Source organism: Pogona vitticeps, chromosome 6 (assembly GCF_051106095.1).
Source record: "Pogona vitticeps strain Pit_001003342236 chromosome 6, PviZW2.1, whole genome shotgun sequence".
NCBI classification, from domain to species: Eukaryota; Metazoa; Chordata; class Lepidosauria; order Squamata; family Agamidae; genus Pogona; species Pogona vitticeps.
In genome coordinates, this window is record NC_135788.1 from 47,663,521 (window position 1) to 47,682,477 (window position 18,957).

The 18,957-nt window shown below is 43.7% G+C and overlaps 1 long non-coding RNA gene across 2 annotated transcripts in view; it reads right to left on the reverse strand.

The window, feature by feature from the left end:
• Positions 1 to 18,957, reverse strand: part of LOC110082163 (uncharacterized) — a 121,496-nt gene that overhangs the window by 16,562 nt on the left and 85,977 nt on the right. The window contains exon 4 of one of the 2 annotated variants that reach the window (XR_012088357.2): positions 9,853 to 17,356. The exons of the other annotated variant lie outside the window; for it this stretch is intronic. This is a non-coding gene — a long non-coding RNA (uncharacterized LOC110082163). Of the gene's footprint in view, positions 1 to 9,852; positions 17,357 to 18,957 lie in introns of those variants that run through there. 2 annotated transcript variants of the gene reach the window in all.

An 18,957-nucleotide genomic window follows, 5' to 3' on the forward strand; every position in this document is an offset into this window, starting at 1 on the left:
AAAGTCTAAGGCTGCAATTCTATACTCCATTACCTGTAAAAAAAATCTCACTCAACAGAATGGAGCTTATTTCTGGATAAACACTGTGCATTAATTTTCATGTTTGCACTAGACAAAGAGAATCACAAATATTATGTAGGTATGAATACCTTATGTCAGCCAGAATACAATGTGCATTTATATAAAAACATAGAGTAATGAGCATGAATTACAATTGTAGTTGTAAATGCGCACTATGCATCCAACCAGTTCCATGGGAAATTTAATTAAAAAATTAGTTACAAATTTATTAATACTAGTGAGAATCATGTAAGATTGGTGTTGCTCAGCAATCAGTAAATGAACAGAGTAATGGTGTGTTTTATCTATTCCATATAATATGGATGCATCTGTATTAACACTTTCTTGCCCCTCCATACTCTACACAAAGATAACTCAGGTTTGATAACAAGAAAACCAGGATTGTGTGTTTTTTAAAAAATGGTATAAAATTATGGAAATATGTGTAGTTTTTCTTGTTTTCCACAATTTGCAACAGTACAAAAATGGGAAGGTTCGGTCTTGCACTATGAATATTTCTTTTAAGATGTAGACCACTGTAACCTTTCATAGAGTTAGGATACTTGACACTTTGCAAAATCAAGTTTGGCAGCATCTACTGTTTTTTAAAAAGCGCCTAATCCAGTCTCTCTGCTCTCCCACTCTGGTTCCCCAGTCTCCCAAGCCTCTTCCCCAAGTACCATCATTTAATGTTTTAAAGAAGTTTATCCCTATTCCCATTCCTTTCCAAATTTTGTTCAGGTTTTTTCCCCCACTTGTAAGTCTCAAAGCCTCTCCTGAGACAGGAAAAGCTTTAACATACATAAATTTGGGATCCCCCCTTTTTGCTTTTGGCTCTGGCTATTGCTGGAATGCAGCTCCTGAGATTTAGACTGCTGTTAATTAAAGAGTCCTTGCTTCAGTTCCAGGTTGTGCATGAAGCCTGCCAATTTGCACACAATGAGATTATGTTTAAGCAATGAGAAATCAAAGTGGGGAACTCTTTAATCAGTGGCAATCTGCTATTGCAAGCAATATCATTTCCCTTATACTGGCATAATTTACACAAGGATTTCAGCCAATGAATATCTGAAGTGTCTCATATAATTAATATCTTTCCACACTATTCCATGTTACATGCAGCTCTTCCAATCCTAATATTTGTTTATTTCGTCGTCGTTTAGTCATTTAGTCATGTCTGACTCTTCGTGACCCCATGGACCAGAGCATGCCAGGCCCTCCTATCTTCCACTGCCTCCCATAGTTGTGTCAAATTTATGTTGGTTGCTTCGCAGACACTGTCCATCCATCTTGTCCTCTGTCGTCCCCTTCTCCTCTTGCCTTCACACTTTCCTAACATCAAGGTCTTTTCCAAGGAGCCTTCTCTTCTCATGAGATGGCCAAAGTACTGGAGCCTCAGCTTCAGGATCTGTCCTTCCAGTGAGCACTCAGGGTTGATTTCCTTTAGAATTGATAGGTTTGTTCTCCTTGCAGTCTAGGGGACTCTCAAGAGCCTCCTCCAGCACCACAGTTCAAAGGCATCAATTCTTCGGCTGTCTGCTTTCTTTATGGTACAGCTCTCACTTCCATACATCACGACAAGAAAAATCATAGCTGTGACTATTCAGACTTTTGTTGGCAAGATGATGTCTCTGCTTTTTAAGATTCTGTCAAGGTTTGTCATCGCTTTCCTCCCAAGAAGCAGGTGTCTTTTAATTTTGTGGCTGCTGTCTCCATCTGCAGTGATCATGGAGCCCAAGAAAATAAAATCTGTCACTGCCTCCATATCTTCCCCTTCTATTTCCCAGGAGGTGATGGGACCAGTGGCCATGATCTTAGGTTTTTTTTGTGTGTGTGTTTTTGTTTTTTTTGATGTTGAGTTTCAGGCCGTTTTCTGCATTCTCCTCTTTCACCCTCATTACAAGGTTCTTTAATTCCTCCTCACTGTCTGCCATCAGAGTGGTATCATCTGCATATCGGAGGTCGTTGATATTTCTTCCGGCAATCCTAATTCCGTTTTGGGATTCCTCTAGTCCAGCCTTCCGCATGATGTATTCTGCATATAATTTAAATAAGCTGGGGGACAAGCCTTGTACTCCTTTCCCAATTTTGAACCAATCAGTTGTTCCATATCCAGTTCTAACTGTTGCTTCCTGTCCCACATATAGGTTTCTCAGGAGATAGATAAGGTGGTCAGCCACTCCCATTTCTTTAAGGACTTGCCATAGTTTGTTGTGGTCCACACAGTCAAAGGCTTTTGCATAGTCAATGAAGCAGAAGTAGATGTTTTTCTGGAACTCTCTGGCTTTCCCCATAATCCAGTGTATTGATGCCAGTATTCAGGTTAGCATGCAGATGAGCTGTGCCTTGAAAGTGCCTTGTAAACATTTCAGTGTGGGCCTTGGAGCACTCCAATACTAAATTCACTAAAGGAAAGCAACCCTCAACTCCCCTGGAAAAGCTCCACTTGTTGGCTTTGCAAAGATGTGGTGGAAATAGCAAAGCAAGACTACTTTGCCACCTTTATTCCTACAGTAGGTACGGTAATTTTACAACATAGTTCAGCCCTGCACAGTGGTGCCTTGACTTACGAACATCTCGACTTACCACTATTTCGAGTTGCGACCAGCTCTGGCTGCAAAATTTTGCTTCAACTTGCGGCAGAGCTTCAAGTTGTGACCAGAAAAAGGCAGAGGGAAAAGCAGGGAATTCAAATTTGCTAACTGTTGATAGGTGAAGAGGCTGCTTCTTTGTAGTTCTTTCGCCCCAACGGTTAGAGTGAGTGCGATCGGAGGAGGCTTTGGACTGCTTGGTGCTGCTTTCTGCTCCTAAGTAAGTACATTTACTTTGTTTTGCAGGGTGGGTTTGGGTTTTGGGAAGGGGTTATGTTTCTGTGCTGTGTTTTTTCCCCAGCCCCATCATGTTCGGGCTAGCTGTTGGGGGGGTTGTCTTTTTTCCCCAAGCCCCATGGCGTTCCACTGGGGATGGCTGTGTGTATGTGGGGTGTCTTTTCCCCTCCAGCCCCATGGTGTTCTGCTGCAGCTGGCTGTGTGTGTGGGTTGTCTTTTTTCCTCAGCCCCATGGTGTTCTGCTGCAGCTGACTGTGTGTGGGGGGGGTTGTCTTTTCCCCTCCAGCCCCACGGCATTTCACTGGGGCTGGCTGTGTCTGGGGGGTTGTGTTTTCCCCCCCAGCCCCATGGCGTTCCACTGGGGCTGGCTGTGTGTGGGCGGTTGTGTTTCCTCCCCAGCCCCATAGCATTCCGCTGGGGCTGGCTGTGTGTGTGTGGGGTTTTCTAGTGTTTTTTCCCAGCCCCATAGCGTTCCACTGGGCCTGGCTGTGTTTTTTGTTTATTTGTTTTGGTGTGTTTTTCAGCCCCAGCACATTCCTATGGAGCTTGCAGTTTTTTTATTTTTATTTTCCGGCCGGAATGGATTAATGGGGTTTCAATGCATTCCTATGGGAAATGGTGCTTCAACTTATGACCATTTCGAGTTACGCCCATCTTGTGGAACGGATTATGGTCGTACGTCAAGGCACCACTGTACCTAATTTAAAGTTCATTGTTTGGATTTTAAATTCCAATCTTTCCAGCCAGCATGGCGAAGCTCTGAGCATGTTTCTGTTGTCTTGTGCTCTCTGGCAGTCTTCCAATGTCTTTTATTGCCCAGAGCTCCCCAGTAAAGCAGGGAACCAGGTGCTCCATCTGAGGGATGACACCTTCTTTGCTGTTTCCATCATATATGCACAGCCAACTAGCTGAGCTATCTCAAGTGGTTTGTAGGTCACTCTCATATACTCCCACAGATCTAGCACTAGAACCCTTTAAAGCTATGTTTTAGGAATAAACCAGGTTATAAGTAGCAGCATGCATACATAGAACATTGGGACCTCAGTGTGTCACACCTCAAATCTGAGGGCATTTAGAGAGTCTGGATCCAATTGCTTAAGAACACACATTCAAACTTCTGAGCAGTTTGAAGATTTCAGAGATAATGGGGCTGGGTTTTTTTTAGAATAATTAAAAAGTAATAATCATTTTATCTTCTGCCTCTAGGTTCAGAATAGGGTTCATTCTCCTTCTTATTTACCATTTGTGGTAAGCCAAGTAATCCAGGGGCAAAATATTGCATGAAATATGAAAACTAAACATTTGTAAGAGTCCTCGATTTTAACTGTATTATGTTATTTCTTTGCTCATTCTCTAGCACGGCTGTAGGATGTGTAGGGGTGGGTCAGATGGAATTATAACTAGCTTGTGCTCTTGGAAGGGGGCTCACCCCAAACCTTTGGAGCAGCCAATAGCTGGTGTATATATAAGCAGAAATAGTAAGATATCCCTTGCAGTTTTAAATAAATTTAATCAGTCTGCGTGTTCCCCTGGATAAAATACACTGGTTTCAATATATAGCAGTGAACACCTATTAACTATAATCTCTATTTAAATAGGAGAAGTGACAACAGTTTTCTCACCAGCACAGTTCAACAACATCTGTACGTCATCTCTCTCAATTGCAGCACATATGGTTTATTGCCATTTTCTCGACATTTCTCAATACTTTGCTGAGATCCATTGTTCCACCTACAGTGGGGAGTGAAAGAATCCTGTCTCTGCAGCTCCACTCATCAGTGGGACCGGTCACCCTCATTAGTGCATATGGACCAACACTGTCCACAACAGATGTCAAAGACAAATTCTATGACAATCTGGCAGCTACTATCAAAAAAAATCCCTGAAAGAGAGGCAGTGTTCATTCTTGGAGACTTTAACGCTAGAGTTGGTGCTGATCACAATTCCTGGCCCACTTGTCTAGGCCGTTTTGGCATTGGGAACATGAACCAAAATGGCCAACGCTTGCTGGAGTTTTGCTATTATTATGGTCTTTGTATCAGCAACACGTTCTTTAATACGAAGCTTCAGCACAGAGTTTCCTGGAGACATCCAAGATCGAAGCATTGGCATCAGTTCGATTTGATCCTCACTAGACGTTCTAGCTTTCCTAGTATTAAGATCACACGCAGTTAACCAGAGTGCCGATTGCAATACTGATCACTCACTGGTGTGTAGTAGAGCAAACACTGTGAACAAAGAGATTGTATCACATGAAAAAGGAAGGAAGACGATGTATTGATATCAGCAAGACTCACGATCAAAGAAAAGTGGAGGAATTTGCCCAAGCACTTGAGGAAAGAAACCCTTCCAGGCCCAGCTGATGCAAATGCACCTGAACGATGGGAAAATTTCGAGAATGCTGTGTATAACACTGCCTTGTCCACATTTGGCAAGAAGACGAAAAAGACGACCGACTGGTTCGAAGCCCATTCTGAGGAGTTGATGCCAGCCATCGAGGATAAGAGGTGAGCTCTAGCAGCATACAAAGTCTGTCCTAATGAGTACAACTTGCAAGCTTTTCGAGCGGATCACAGCCAAGTCCAACAGGCCGCCAGGAGATGCTCCAACGATTATTGGCTTCAGCTCTCCTCTCAGATACAGATAGCAGCAGACACAGGTAACATCAAAGGAATGTATGACAGTATCAAGCAGGCTTTAGGTCCAATACATAAGAAATTGCTCCCTTGAAGTCTGCTACAGGCGTGATCATCCAGGACCGAGCACAGCAGATGGACCGCTGGGTGCAGCACTACACTGAGCTATATTCCAGAGAGAATGTAGTAACCAAAAAAGCATTAAATAACATTGAGTGCCTGCCTCTCTTGGAAGAGTTGAACAGCGAACCAACTTTAGCAGAAATAAAAGCGGCCTTGGATTCCCTTGCCTCCGGCAAGGCACCTGGAAAGGATAACATCCCTGTTGAAGTCCTGAAGTGCTTTAAAGAGATCATCACCACCAAACTGTATGAAATCTTTCGTCTTTGCTGGACATGAAGGATGCAAACATCGTCACATTGTATAAGAACAAAGGAGACAGAGGCGACTGCAATAACTATAGTGGCATCTCTCTTCTCAGCGTTGTAGGGAAGCTGCTTGCCCGTGTTGTACTGAAGAGACTCCAGGTGCTTGCAGAAAGAGTCTTTCAAGAATCACAGTGTTGATTTCGAGCTAATAGATCCACCACTGACATGGTATTCTCCCTCAGACAGTTGCAGGAGAAATGTAGGGAACAACAACAGCCACTCTTTGTGGTCTTCAAAGATCTCACAAAAGCCTTTGATTTGGTTAGCAGGGACGGCCTTTTTAAAATACTTCCGCCTCATCTCCTTAACATTGTCAGGTCGTCCTTTCATGAGGGAATTAAGAGATTGATGATGGCTCAACATCAGTGGAATGAAAAAATTGATGATGGCTCAACATCAGATCCCTTTGACATCTGGAGTGAAGCAGGGCTGTGTCCTCACGCCAACCCTTTTCAGGATCTTCTTTGCTTTCATGCTGAAGCACACCTTTGGAACTGCAACAGAAGGTGTCTATCTCCAGACTAGATCAGATGGAAAGCTCTTCAGTCTCTCTAGATTGAGAGCAAAGGCCAAAGTTCAACTGAAATGCATGCAGGACTTCCTGTTTGCCGATGATGCAGCCATAGTTGCCCACTCTGCTGAAGACCTCCAACAAATCATGAATCGTTTTATCAAGGCCTGCCAAGACTTTAACAATCAGCCTGAAGAAAACACAAGTCATGGGCCAGGGTGGACTCACCTCCCTCTATTACCATCTCCACATAAGGAGGTTGTTCATGACTTTGTGTACCTTGGCTCAATAATCTCTGACACTGTCTCCCTAGATGTCAAGCTGGATGAACACATTGGCAAAGCAGCTACCATGTTCTCTAGACTCACAAAGAGAGTATGACTCAATAATAAGCTGATGGCATATAGCAAGATCCAGGTCTACAGAGCCTATGTCCTGAGCACACTCCTGTACTGCAGTGAGTTCTGGGCCCTTTGTGCACGGCAGGAGAGGAAGCTGAACACGTTCCATATCCAACGCATTTTTGGTATCACCTGGGAGGACAAAGTTCCAAAATGAGTAGTCCTAGATCAAGCTGGAATTTTTAGGATGTATATATTACTGAAACAGTGATGTCTATGTTGGCTTGGGCATGTTGTCAGAATGGCTGATGGTCGGATTCCAAAAGATCTCCTGTATGGAGAATTAGTGCAGGGAAATTGCCTCAGAAGGAGACCACAGCTGCAATACAAGGATATCTGCAAGCAGGATCTGAAGGCCCTAGGAATGGACCTCAACAGATGGGAAACTTTGACATCTGAATGTTCAGCCTGGAGACAGGAGGTGTAGCATGACCTCTCCCAGTTTGAAGAGACATTTGTCCAGCAGGCCATAGCAAAGAGGCAGTCCCGAAACCAGCAAAATCAGGGAGCTGGACAGGGGAAAGATTGTATTTGTCTTCAGTGTGGAAGGGATTGTCACTCTTGAATTGACTTTCTCAGCCACACTAGACGCTGTTCCAAGTCCTCCATTCAGAGCACGTTATCATAGTCTCTCAAGACTAAAGGATGCCTAATCTAATCTAATTGACATTTCTCAAAAGACTCACAATATGTAGCCTTTTAAGTATAGCTGACTGAGGTCATGTGGTTTTTGAGTCATTTCCTGCATTCCTACTTAGTAATTGAAATGTGTATCTTCTGTTAATCTACCGATTTTAGGGGCTACATACTTTCAGCTTGTGTTCTTAAATCAGGTAGGTATGGAGAGGCTCCCTTTTAAAACCAGCTGTAAGGTTCACAATGGGCTTAAATCAATTCAGAAAACAATGTCTTAAAATAAATGGCCCTCTGGTGGCCATTTATTTTAACTCACTTCCTAAGAAAATAAAACAAGTCAGAGAAAAATAAATACAGGCTTTGGTATTCATTGTATGAATGTGAAACTTAGCATGGTTTTTAACAGGTTAATTTCTGGGTTTTTTTTGTCTATGTGACCAGGCTCAGAGTTAGACTTTGGATGGCCACTATCACCAGATGGTTCATGGCTCAGTAAACACTGGGCCCAGGATTCCTTCCTCTGCACCCAGAATTCTTTGAACTATGTCACAATAATCCTTCAAGAATGTGAGCAGCTTTCAACATTGGCTGCAGCCCAACAATGTGGACTATGTGTGTGTCTCTGTGCACCAGGGACTAAATATACAGTGGTGCCTCGCTTAGCGAATGCCTCGTTTAACGATGAATTCGCATAGCGAGGGGGTTTCCGGGGAAAATTACTGCCTCGTATAGCGAGGCTGTCTATGGAGGAAACTCGCATAGCGATGTTTCCCCCATAGGCCCCCGGCGGGCGCTTCGGAGCGGCCGCGGGAGAGGTCTCCCTGCGGCCCCTCCGAAGCGCCGGCCAGCCTGCAGGCATTCTCCGGGCGGGAGCTTCGGAGCGGCCGCGGGGAGACCTCTCCCGAGGCCGCTCCGAAGCGCCGGCCAGCCGGCCGGCATTCTCGGGGCAGGCGCTTCGGAGCGGCCGCGGGAGAGGTCTCCCCACGGCCGCTCCGAAGCTCCCGCCCGGAGAATGCCTGCAGGCTGGCCGGCGCTTCGGAGCGGCCGCGGGAGAGGTCTCCCCGCGGCCCCTCCGAAGTGCCGGCCAGCCTACAGGCATTCTCCGGGCGGGGACTTCGGAGCAGCCGCGGGAGAGGTCTCCCCGCGGCCCCTCCGAAGCGCCGGCCAGCCTGCAGGCATTCTCCAGGCGGGCGCTTCGGAGCGGCCATGGGGAGGCCTCTCCCCGCGGCCCCTCCGAAGCGTCAGCCAGCCCCAGCTGGTAGCCTATCCGCGCCGCCTACCCGAGCCGTTCTCGGATGCCTGGAAGTCCGAGAACGGCTCGGGTAGGCGGCCCGGGCAGGCTACCAGCAGCGGGGACAGAGTGGGGGGTATCCGGAAGGTTTCCAGGTGAAAGCCTGGAAACCTTCCGGACACCCCCCCCACCCTGCAGCCGCCGCTTGAAGCCTGCCCGGGCCGCCTACCCGAGCCGTTCTCGGACGCCTGGACGTCCGAGAATGGCTGGGGAAAGCAGCACGGGGAGGCTTCAAGCGGTGGCTGCAGGGTGGGGGGGTGTCCGCTCCCAGCGACCCCCCACGGCTTGGATCCAAGCTGTGGGGGCAGGCTGAGAGGGTGGTGGGATTGGGATGCCTTTCAGGCATCCTGGGTTTGGATCCCACCCGCCGCCGGTTACCCTAACCGGCGGCGGGTGGGATCCAAGCCCGGGATGCCTGAAAGGCATTCCAATCCCACCACCCTCCCCCCCGCGGCTTGGATCCGAGCCGCGGCGGCTACCCCAGCCATGGCCGGACTCTAGGGAGTCCAGCCATGGCTGAGGTAGCCGCCGGGGGTCAGATCCAAGCCGCGCGGGGGGGGGGAGAAAACCAGATAATCCGTTCCTATTGGAACGGATTATCCGGTTTTCAATGAATTCCTATGGGAAATGGTGTTTCGCATAGCGATGGTTTCACATAGCGATGTTTTTTTTTTTTGAACAAATTAACATTGCTATGCGAGGCACCACTGTACATGGTAGGGGCTTACTTCAGACCCCCACTAGACCTGATCAAGAAGCAAGCCACATTTAAACAGGAAGGTGGCTTGCTTCTTTAACCACATTAATGACTGGTGGAGAGCTCTCTAGCATTTCCGTGTACCAGTTGTTCTCTTCAATTGCACAAAGCTTCAGTAGATTGCAGCTACTGTCTATACATATTAAAAAGAGCATATCTGGTTCTTTGCCCTAATAAAATAAATAAATAAAAATCAGACAGAATCTCCATTGGCAGGTGTGTTTGCAGCCCTCTAGCAGTCATCAAGATGAGATATGAGTTTCCTTTGAAAAGACAGAGTCACAGAGCATCCTGGAGAGAGAATGGGTGCTTTGCTAATAGATGCGCATAATTGCTAGGTTACTATACACTTTGATGGGAAATTTTGACAGCTAGTTTAGAGTGCCATCACAAAGCCATGCAATGTGTTCATTGCCCATATTCATTTCTGCAGAATCCTCTACATTATCAGCTGAAATTTTTAAAAAAGAGAAGAGTTCCCAAATATTCCCAGATCTGAGGCAAGCATCTTTGTTCCATTGTGCTGGAGAAGTGTATAGATATAAGAGCAAGTACAGATATTTCTCTTTTGTTCTATCCATGTGCAGTAAGAAACTGAGGATGGGTTGTTTGGGAACTTAAGAGAATGGAAGCAGGGTGGGCATAGAAAGTTGCTATGGTCTGGAAGGGGTGGAGGGAAGCTGTAATTACCATCATGTGGGCAGGAAGGTATTAGAGAAAAGAAAAGGAGACTGGCACGCTAAAAGCTAATTTACACTCCTCCCAGTGAGGCAAAGAAGCAGCAAAGATGATGTAATAAACCAGCTGGCAAGCATGCTGAGGAGACTGCAACGTGATTCAAAGGCTGCATACAGTATTGTTCTATAACCAAATGGTTAGTCTTCATATTGTGAAGACTGTTAAGATTATTATGGCAGGAACAGTTGTGATTTCTCTTTTTTATCTTAGGCCACATTCGGACGATCCATCTTTTATTTGCTTTTTGTGTAACATAGAGCCTCACTAGACAAGATACTGATTCTGTATCAAGAAGCAAGACATCCTTCAGCAAAAAAGTGTCTGATTTGTATGTCTGATGTCACTGATTCAGATCATACATTAAGGCAAATGTATGTTTCCTCCTTCTACAATATTATTCTCCCAGACTGATAAATCTGAACAACTATGGGCCTGAGACATCAGCCATACAAAGACCTGCTATCTCCCAACTATTTAATACTACAAGAAAGATAAGCTAATGTGCCAAATGTGGACTGAGGCAAGCTCAAGTTAGATGGTCTTTTCATCCCAAAGATTCACTGTTTCTAGACTCAGTGTCCTGTCCAGTGCAGCCTTCAGGCAGAAGCACTGATAAACTGGTGAAAATGCCTCAAAATTATGCAAGCTTTCAGTTTCTTTAGAACTCTTAATCAGGTTAGATGCTTCTTTGTGAGAAACTGACTGAAATCCTGTTGCACAACTCCGCTGGACATAAATGATGATGTCATCAGCAATGTTAATCTTTATTTTAATTACATTTAAAACTTTCGAGGCTCCCTAAGGATCCCTTTTGCCCTGTGATTACCAGATTTTCAGTGAGGAAAAAAAAGTCCCTCCTTTCTCCTCATACTATGATTTTTCTCTGCAATTTTTTTAAATAGAACCCTGTAAAACAACAAAGCACACATACTGCAGTGTTTTGATGTTTTTAATAAACTAAGCCTATTAAGGGTGGATTCATTTTACAGTCAGTAAAAATGTCAGATTAGGTTTAAGCTAAACTAAATACAGTGGTACCTCGACTTACGAACCAAAAACAAAAAACACGGGGAGGTGGGGAAAGCATGAAATTTGAACTTTCAGTTGACCGTTGGCCAGTGAAGAGGCTGCTTGTCTGCAACGTCACTCGTCCCAGCGGTTAAGTGAGTGGATAGGGAGACAGTCTGGTATTGCCTGGTATAGTACACTGCCTGTACTGTACTGTACAGACTGTATTTCTTTTGCCTTTTTTAATTTTTGTTTTTTGCAGTTTTGATTTCTGGATTTTTTTATTTTTTTATTTTTGACCCTTTTCTAAAAAAACAGGGCAACTGCCTGTTCTGCGTGAGTACACTGTATTTACTGTACTGTACAGGGTTTTCTGCAGCTTGGTAGGGGAGTAGGGCTGGGGGGGGGGTTATGTTTCTGTGCCCTGATGGGTCTTGCAGGGTTTAAAAGTTGCTTGTTTCATGTTAAAATGTATTTTGTTCAAACATTGCTTGGTTTTAAAATGTGTTTTAGCTTCCAAATTCTCCCCCCCCCCCACTGTTTTCTCTCTCTGTCTTCACTCTTTTTGTGCTTAACAGCACAAACCTTTGTCTGAGGGGTCTGTGTGCCCCAGTGATGACCTTCTTTCTTTCTTTCTTTCTTTTCTACATTGTTCTGTCCCTCCTTCCCTCCTTTCCTGCCCCCTTTTTATCTAAAAGGTGTTTGACTTGGCTTGGCTTAAAAGGTGCTTTTCAAGGTGTTGTTTTTAGAAGGTATTCCCTCCCTCCCTCCTTTCCTGCCCTTTTTTTACCTAGAAGGTGCTTGGCTTGGCTTCGTTTTGTTTAAAAGGTGCTTTTAAAAAAAAGGTTTTCTGTTTAGAAGGTGTTCCCTCCTCCCCCTCCCTCCTTTCCTGCTCTTTTTTTGACCTAAGTTCATCTAAGGTTAAAAGAAGAAAATTTTTTGAAAAATTCTTCCCCTAGTGGTTGAGTACAGATTAACTGGCTTTGCATTAGTTCATATGGGAACTAATGACTCTACCTAAGAACGAAAAACATCCGGAATGGATTAAATGGTTTTCAATGCATTCCTATGGGAAATGGTGCTTCGACTTACAAACGTTTTGACGTACAAACACCGTCTCAATACGAATTAAGTTCATAAGTCTAGGTACCACTGTACAAATAACCATTGGCAGAAATAATAAAAGATGATGACTTAATTTCTGTATTTTGGGTAGTTTGAAAAGAAGATAGCAAAAGGTGGTAATTATTTGTTTTGCAACTGATTTGTTTAAATTAGCTGTAGAGTACATCTTGGTTAGCTGCCTCAGAGGCTCGCAGGCAACATATTGTTGACTACTTTAACTAGTGAAAGTTGTGGGTGTTCTTTCCTCCCTAAAGTTCTATTCATTTTACTTCCAGACATATTTTACTATAAAAATACAATACCTGTTTCAAAGAAGGTAAATGTAAATGTTCCCTTGACATTTAGTCCAGTAGTGTCTGACTCTAGGGCACGGTGCTCATTCCTGTCTCCAAGGCGTAGAGCCAGCGTTTGTCCATAGACAGTTTCTGTGATTACGTGGCCAGCGCGACTAGACACAGAACACCGTTACCTTCTCACTGTGGTGGTACCTATTTATCTACTTGCATTTACATGCTTTCGAACTGCTAGGTTGGCAGGAGCTGGGACAAGCGACGGGAGCTCACTCCGTCGTGTGGATTCAATCTTACGACTGTTGGTCTTCTGACCTTGCAGCACAGAGGCCTCTGCGGTTTAACCCGCAGCAGCACCACGTCCCCTTAAAGAAAGGTGTTGCTAATTCCAGCAGATCTTTGAAACTGTGCCATAATGCATCCAATTATTTGTATTTCTGGCATGTCAAACAGAGCAGATCTGGAACTACTACATGTTTGCAAGAAACCAGGCAAGAAACTGTCATCGCAGAGGTGTTGGAGCTTGGGCAGGAGGTTGCATGATGGGAACATCCACACCTGACTCCTGCTCCCATTTTTTAAAGGTGTTTACCATCCATCTTTGGATGTGCAATTTTAATTACTAGCTAAAGAAATAGGAATCACAGACCTGCATGTACAATGGAGGCACAAAGGTTGGGGGAAGACATGACAGTAGCTGAAGGAGGAGCATGATGTGGCGAACGAAGGAGGTCGGGAAGGGGTGGGCAGGCAACTGGCAGGGAGAACAGGGCAGTCCTGTACTGCCCCAAACTGCAGTGCATCTATTAAAATGGAGCAGAAAAGAATGGGACTGAATGCCATTTTGAATTGCAATAGGGCTTGATATTGTGCTTACAGATGGGCAGAAACTGAACTGTGAACCAGAAAAATTGGCAAACTGGGCTGGTTCATGGTTTGCCTCATAACCAGGTTCAGGGATCCCATTTTGCTGAAGCCAAATGAAGTGCTGAACTTTCCCCCCTCAGAAATTAATTCTGCTTCGCCAAAATGGGATGCCCACCCAACCCTTCCCCACTGCCCTCGTTGCCTCCTTAACTGCTCCTGCCTCCATCCTCAGAGGCAGCGGGCCCAACTCACCTGCCAGGAGCCAGCTGCTGCCTTGGCACATACACCCAGCTATCAGCAGGGAAGCTGGGCCCTTTGGCTCTTTGCATGCACCTACCACCCAGCTGAGAGTCCCCTGGGCTGCAAGGACAAGTGTGAAGGCAAGAGGAGAAGGGGACGACAGAGGATGCGATGGTTGGACAGTGTCATCGAAGCAACCAAGATGAATTAGACACAACTACGGGAGGCAGTGGAAGATAGGAGGGCCTGGCGTGCTCTGGCCCATGGGGTCACAAAGAGTCGGACACAATTAAACGACTAGACGACCACCACCCAGTTGATAGGCAGTGGCGATAGCATGACAAAGGCAGCGGTGGGAAAGGAGCAGGAAGCCCCCAGAAATGAAAACTGAGCAGCAAACTGGTTTGGTTTTATGTTTGGTTTGTGGCGGGAGTGGTTCATGATGTGTGGCTAAGAACTACAGACCACCACAAACCATTTTTAAGGTTCAAGCCCATCTCTAACTGTGTTCTACGACAGGACTCAGTGTGAATTTTTACAAGACGTTTTTTCCAGGCACTGTTATGACAATGAATGAAACTGGATGCAGGACACAACTCAAACATCTTAAACAAGCAGAACTTGGAAACACCACTCCCCTGCCCTGGTTGAAACCAAATCAATCTTCTGAATAATAAAACCCCAATAGGTGGGATGGAAATATTTATAATGACAATTATAATTCACATGATACAATTGCAAATAAATTCTACAGCAAAGATATCTTGGGGGTTATGTGTCCAGAACCTCAAGCCAACATGGAATTATGGGATTTGTAGTCCAAAACACTGAGAAGACCAAAGATCTCCTCGCTTGTTTAAAAATTTTTTTTGCTGATGTCTGATGTTTTGATGAGCCTTGTGGCGCAGTGGTTAAACCGCTGTACTTCAGCCAAAACTGTGCTCATGACTCGGAGTTCAGTCCCAGGTAGCCGGCTCAAGGTTGACTCAGCCTTCTATCCTTCCGAGATCGGTAAAATGAGTACCCAGCTCGCTGGGGGGGGGGGGGGTGCAATGTGTAGCCTGCATTATTAACTTGTAAACTGCCCAGAGACTGCTTGAAGTGCTATGGGGTGGTATATAAGCAGTACACTTTGCTTTTTGTGGCTTCAAAAAAGGAAGTAAATATTTTTATTAATTTATTTTATTAATTTATGTCAATCTATTTTATTAATTTGTGTCATATTTATCTTCTCATCTTGCTTTTCAAGATCACAGACAGAAAGATGGTTGCTTACACATCAGCTCTCTCCACAAAAAAAATGCATTGCCCAAAAAGAACAGACACAAATATTCTTAAAATGTGTATGTGGTATTTTATATGTATAAACACATACTTGGAAATTGTACTATAATTTAAATCTAAATAGACTACTCATCACAGTGGAAAGAATTGTGAATAAGTGATCTGCTCTTGCTTACTCTATTATATTGACTGCTGGTGGAAAATATAATACCCCTTTTCTCCTTTCTTTAGACAAGATCTTTATTTTTTTTCAACCAGACTTGAACCAGGTCTGGTTCAGAAAGATGATTTCAATTACACCTGCAAAACACTTGTGTTATTAACACAAAATATAAAACAGCACACACGTGTGTTATATGAATCTGTGTCTTTTCAGCACATGATGCAACACAGGTGCCACACAGAAGCATGGCTGAGACTGGTCAATATCTATAGGTCTGCAGACCATGTGACCTTTATACATGGCCATATGTCTGCCAGTATAATCCAGCACATTGGAATCCTTAAGGGTTCAAATTAGGATGGGACTTAACTCCCTACTTAGACATAAAATTCATTGGTTGACTTTGAGCCAGGCACCATCCCTCAATCTAACCTACTTCCTACTTATTAGGGTTGTAGAATTTTTTTAAAAAAATGATGTGTGTGTGCACACAAGAGGTGGGGGTGAGGACATTTAAAACAAGACTCCTGCACCCATAAGAAATGGAACTTGTATTTGCTTGCATTTCTGGTGTGCAGCCGGCTTCAGAACAGAGGACTCAATGCTTCAAAGTCTTTTTGTGTAAGTTAACTGCCACAACATCTTCATTTTCCTGCCACTTCTCCTCTACACTGACACTGTTATCTATGGCTATGTCAGCAGATTTTTTTTTAATGCACTGACATTTCCTTTCCAGTCAAAGAACAGATGCGTGATCAGATGGCACTGAGTGGGGCTTTACCTCTTCACAGCTCTACTGACTCATCACAGAACACAGGGCTCATTAAAGCCATTGTTTTATGCCTTCCTCAAACTGTAGGGGGACGACAAGGAGGATGGAAAAGCAAGGGCCTCGGTGCTAATAAAGCTCCATGTCACTGCTTTTGGTTTATTTACCTCGATGTAGAAGCTGATGTGGGAATGGGAAGGGAGGTGATTGGGTTTCACAAATCAAATTCTAACCAGAATCATACAAGATATCCTAGCAGCAGCTTTAATTTGCTTTAGTGGAATCAGAAATTAGGAAACTACTTTAAAAAAAGTAATTAATTATCATTATCATTCCAGGGTCCTCAAAATTAGTTACCATCATTGTTGCATTTTAAAAAAAATACTTAGTCTCACATTTCCCCAAAATAAGTTATAGCCATGTTAGTCTGCTTCAACATCTATTATATGCAAAACAAACATGAAAAACAAAAGTATAGAAGCACCTCAAAGGCTAACAAATTTATTTCAGTTTGAGCTTTTTTGGATTTCTCAAGCACACAGTGCCGGTTATTTAGTCAAAATCCATTACAGTATATACAAGTAAACAGGGCAGTTGGGAAATAGGAAATGTCAAATTGAGAATAGCATTATTAACCAATGCAATTAATTCTGATAATGTTAGTGACCAGAATAAGCAAGTTGGTTCTTGTTAGAATGCTTACTTTTTTATCAGATAGTAGCAGACTAGATTCTGAACAACAAAGATGCTGAACCAGGAAGCAATTTGTTTTAAATCAATCATTGGAATCAATACATTTGTGTATTCATGAGACTATAAAATATAAAATAAATAATATAAATCTATTACAATAGAAATCTATTACAAATATGTTTATTATAAATATAACAGTCAGAATCCTACTAATTACTCCATTGACATAAGTTTCAACAGCAAATTCCCACATGTTAAGAAATCACATAGGCATTTCCTATCACATATCCATTATGCATGACTCTGAGAAACAGGAACTACCTATGCTCATTTCTTAACTACAGCAATTTACAGTTGACAGTTATTCTGATAAAGTTATGCTCTCTACATTGGAAACAGGATTCTGAACATTATTCTTACAATACTTATATAATAATAATAATAATGAAGGCTGAAATTGTAATGTGTAGTGCAAATTTGGCTGAATTGCTTTTTAAAAAATGCTGTCGTAAATTCATGCTCCCAACCTGTGGAATTCCCTTCCACGGGAGGTCAAGCTGGAACCTTCTTTGCTGTCCTTCCATAGGCAGGCAAGCACGTTTAGAGAGGCTTTTCTTCAACAACTGGATGCCTGGAAGGGGGAGGCAGCATTGTAAAAGGCATGTAAATATAAAGCTGTCTTCTCCAGAGGCAGACCACAGCTGCGATACACGGACATCTGCAAGCAGGATCTGAAGGCCCTAGGAATGGACTTCGACAGATGGGAAACCTTGATATCTGAACATTCAGCCCGGAGGCAGGCGGTGCATCATGGCCTCTCCCCATTTGAAGAGACACTTGTCCAGCAGGCTGAGGCAAAGAGGCAGACCCAAACCCAGCAAAATCAGGGAGCTGGACAGGGGTTGTCACTCTTGAATTGGCCTCCTCAGCCACACTAGATGCTGTTCCAAGTCCTCCATACAGAGCACGTTACCATAGTCTCTCAAGATAGAAGGCTGCCTAATCTCTCCACTCAAGGGAACAAGAGATACACGTGAGCTACCTTATAGTCTAGATCAGTGGTTCCCAAAATTGGGGCCCCAAATATTCTTGAACTGCAACTCCCAGAAGCCTTCACCACTAGCTGTGCTGGCAAGGGCTTCTGGGAATTACAGTCCAAGAACATCTGGGGACCCAAAGTTGGGAACCGCTGTTCTAGACTGCAAACACTCAAGCTATTCCTACTTATAGTAATATGGTTAAAGTTAGTGTCTTCTAGTAGTTTAGTTCAGAAAATAATGTATTTCTAATTAAGGGAACAAGCCCCATTTAGCCACTTTCCCCCTGAACTAGTTATATATACACATGCTTGGTGGAGGAATGAGTGTCCTTGGCTAAGTAGGACAGAACCAAAAGTACCTGCTCAAAATGTATACTGAGCCACATGAGAGAATGCCAGCAGTTCTATCTGCCTACTTAATACATTTTCCTGACCATGCTACTAAAAATAATGGTCAAATTCCAGCTTTAAACTGCTGCAAGTTAGAATATTTCTCTGGCTTGGCACTGAGCATGCCTGTTTTTCTATTTTTATTTCTTTTCTCTCTTTCTTTCAATTGAATTAGGTTACTAGGCAACCAAAGCATTCTCTTCTATTGGTTAATAGCAATACTGTATTTCACATAATCAGTGTATTTGGGCAAACTGTCCAAGGAGAAAAGTGTGTGTGTGTGTGTGTGTGTGTGTGTGTCTGTGTCTGTGTCTGTCTGTCTGTTTGTCTGTCTGCGTGTGTGTGTGTGTGTGTGTCGGGGAGGCAGTGCAAATGGTTGCTTTTTGGACACCAATTGCTTATAAACTGTGTTACCAGCTGTCCCTACGTAGGCATAGAAAACACTCGGGCACCATTCAGTATGCAATTTATAGAGGTTGCCTTCGCTCTGAAAGGGGATGACAATTTTCCAAAACAGTACCCTCAATAAAAGACAATTTGATCAGTTTAATTTCCTAAAGCCACCATCCAAAAAGCACATTCTGCATTCACAATGGATGGAACTACTCCACCATCACCCCGAGCTTTCTTTTGAGTAGAGAAAATAGAATACAAACACAGAGCCCCATTAAGCTTGTGACAAAGATGGGTGAAATGATAGAAAGACTAGGGATATAAATAGTTGTTCATCTAATACTTTTATGCAAGTAAGAGGAACTGCAACCTACTTCTGACTAGAGAGGGAAACAAGAGATTTCCTGGAT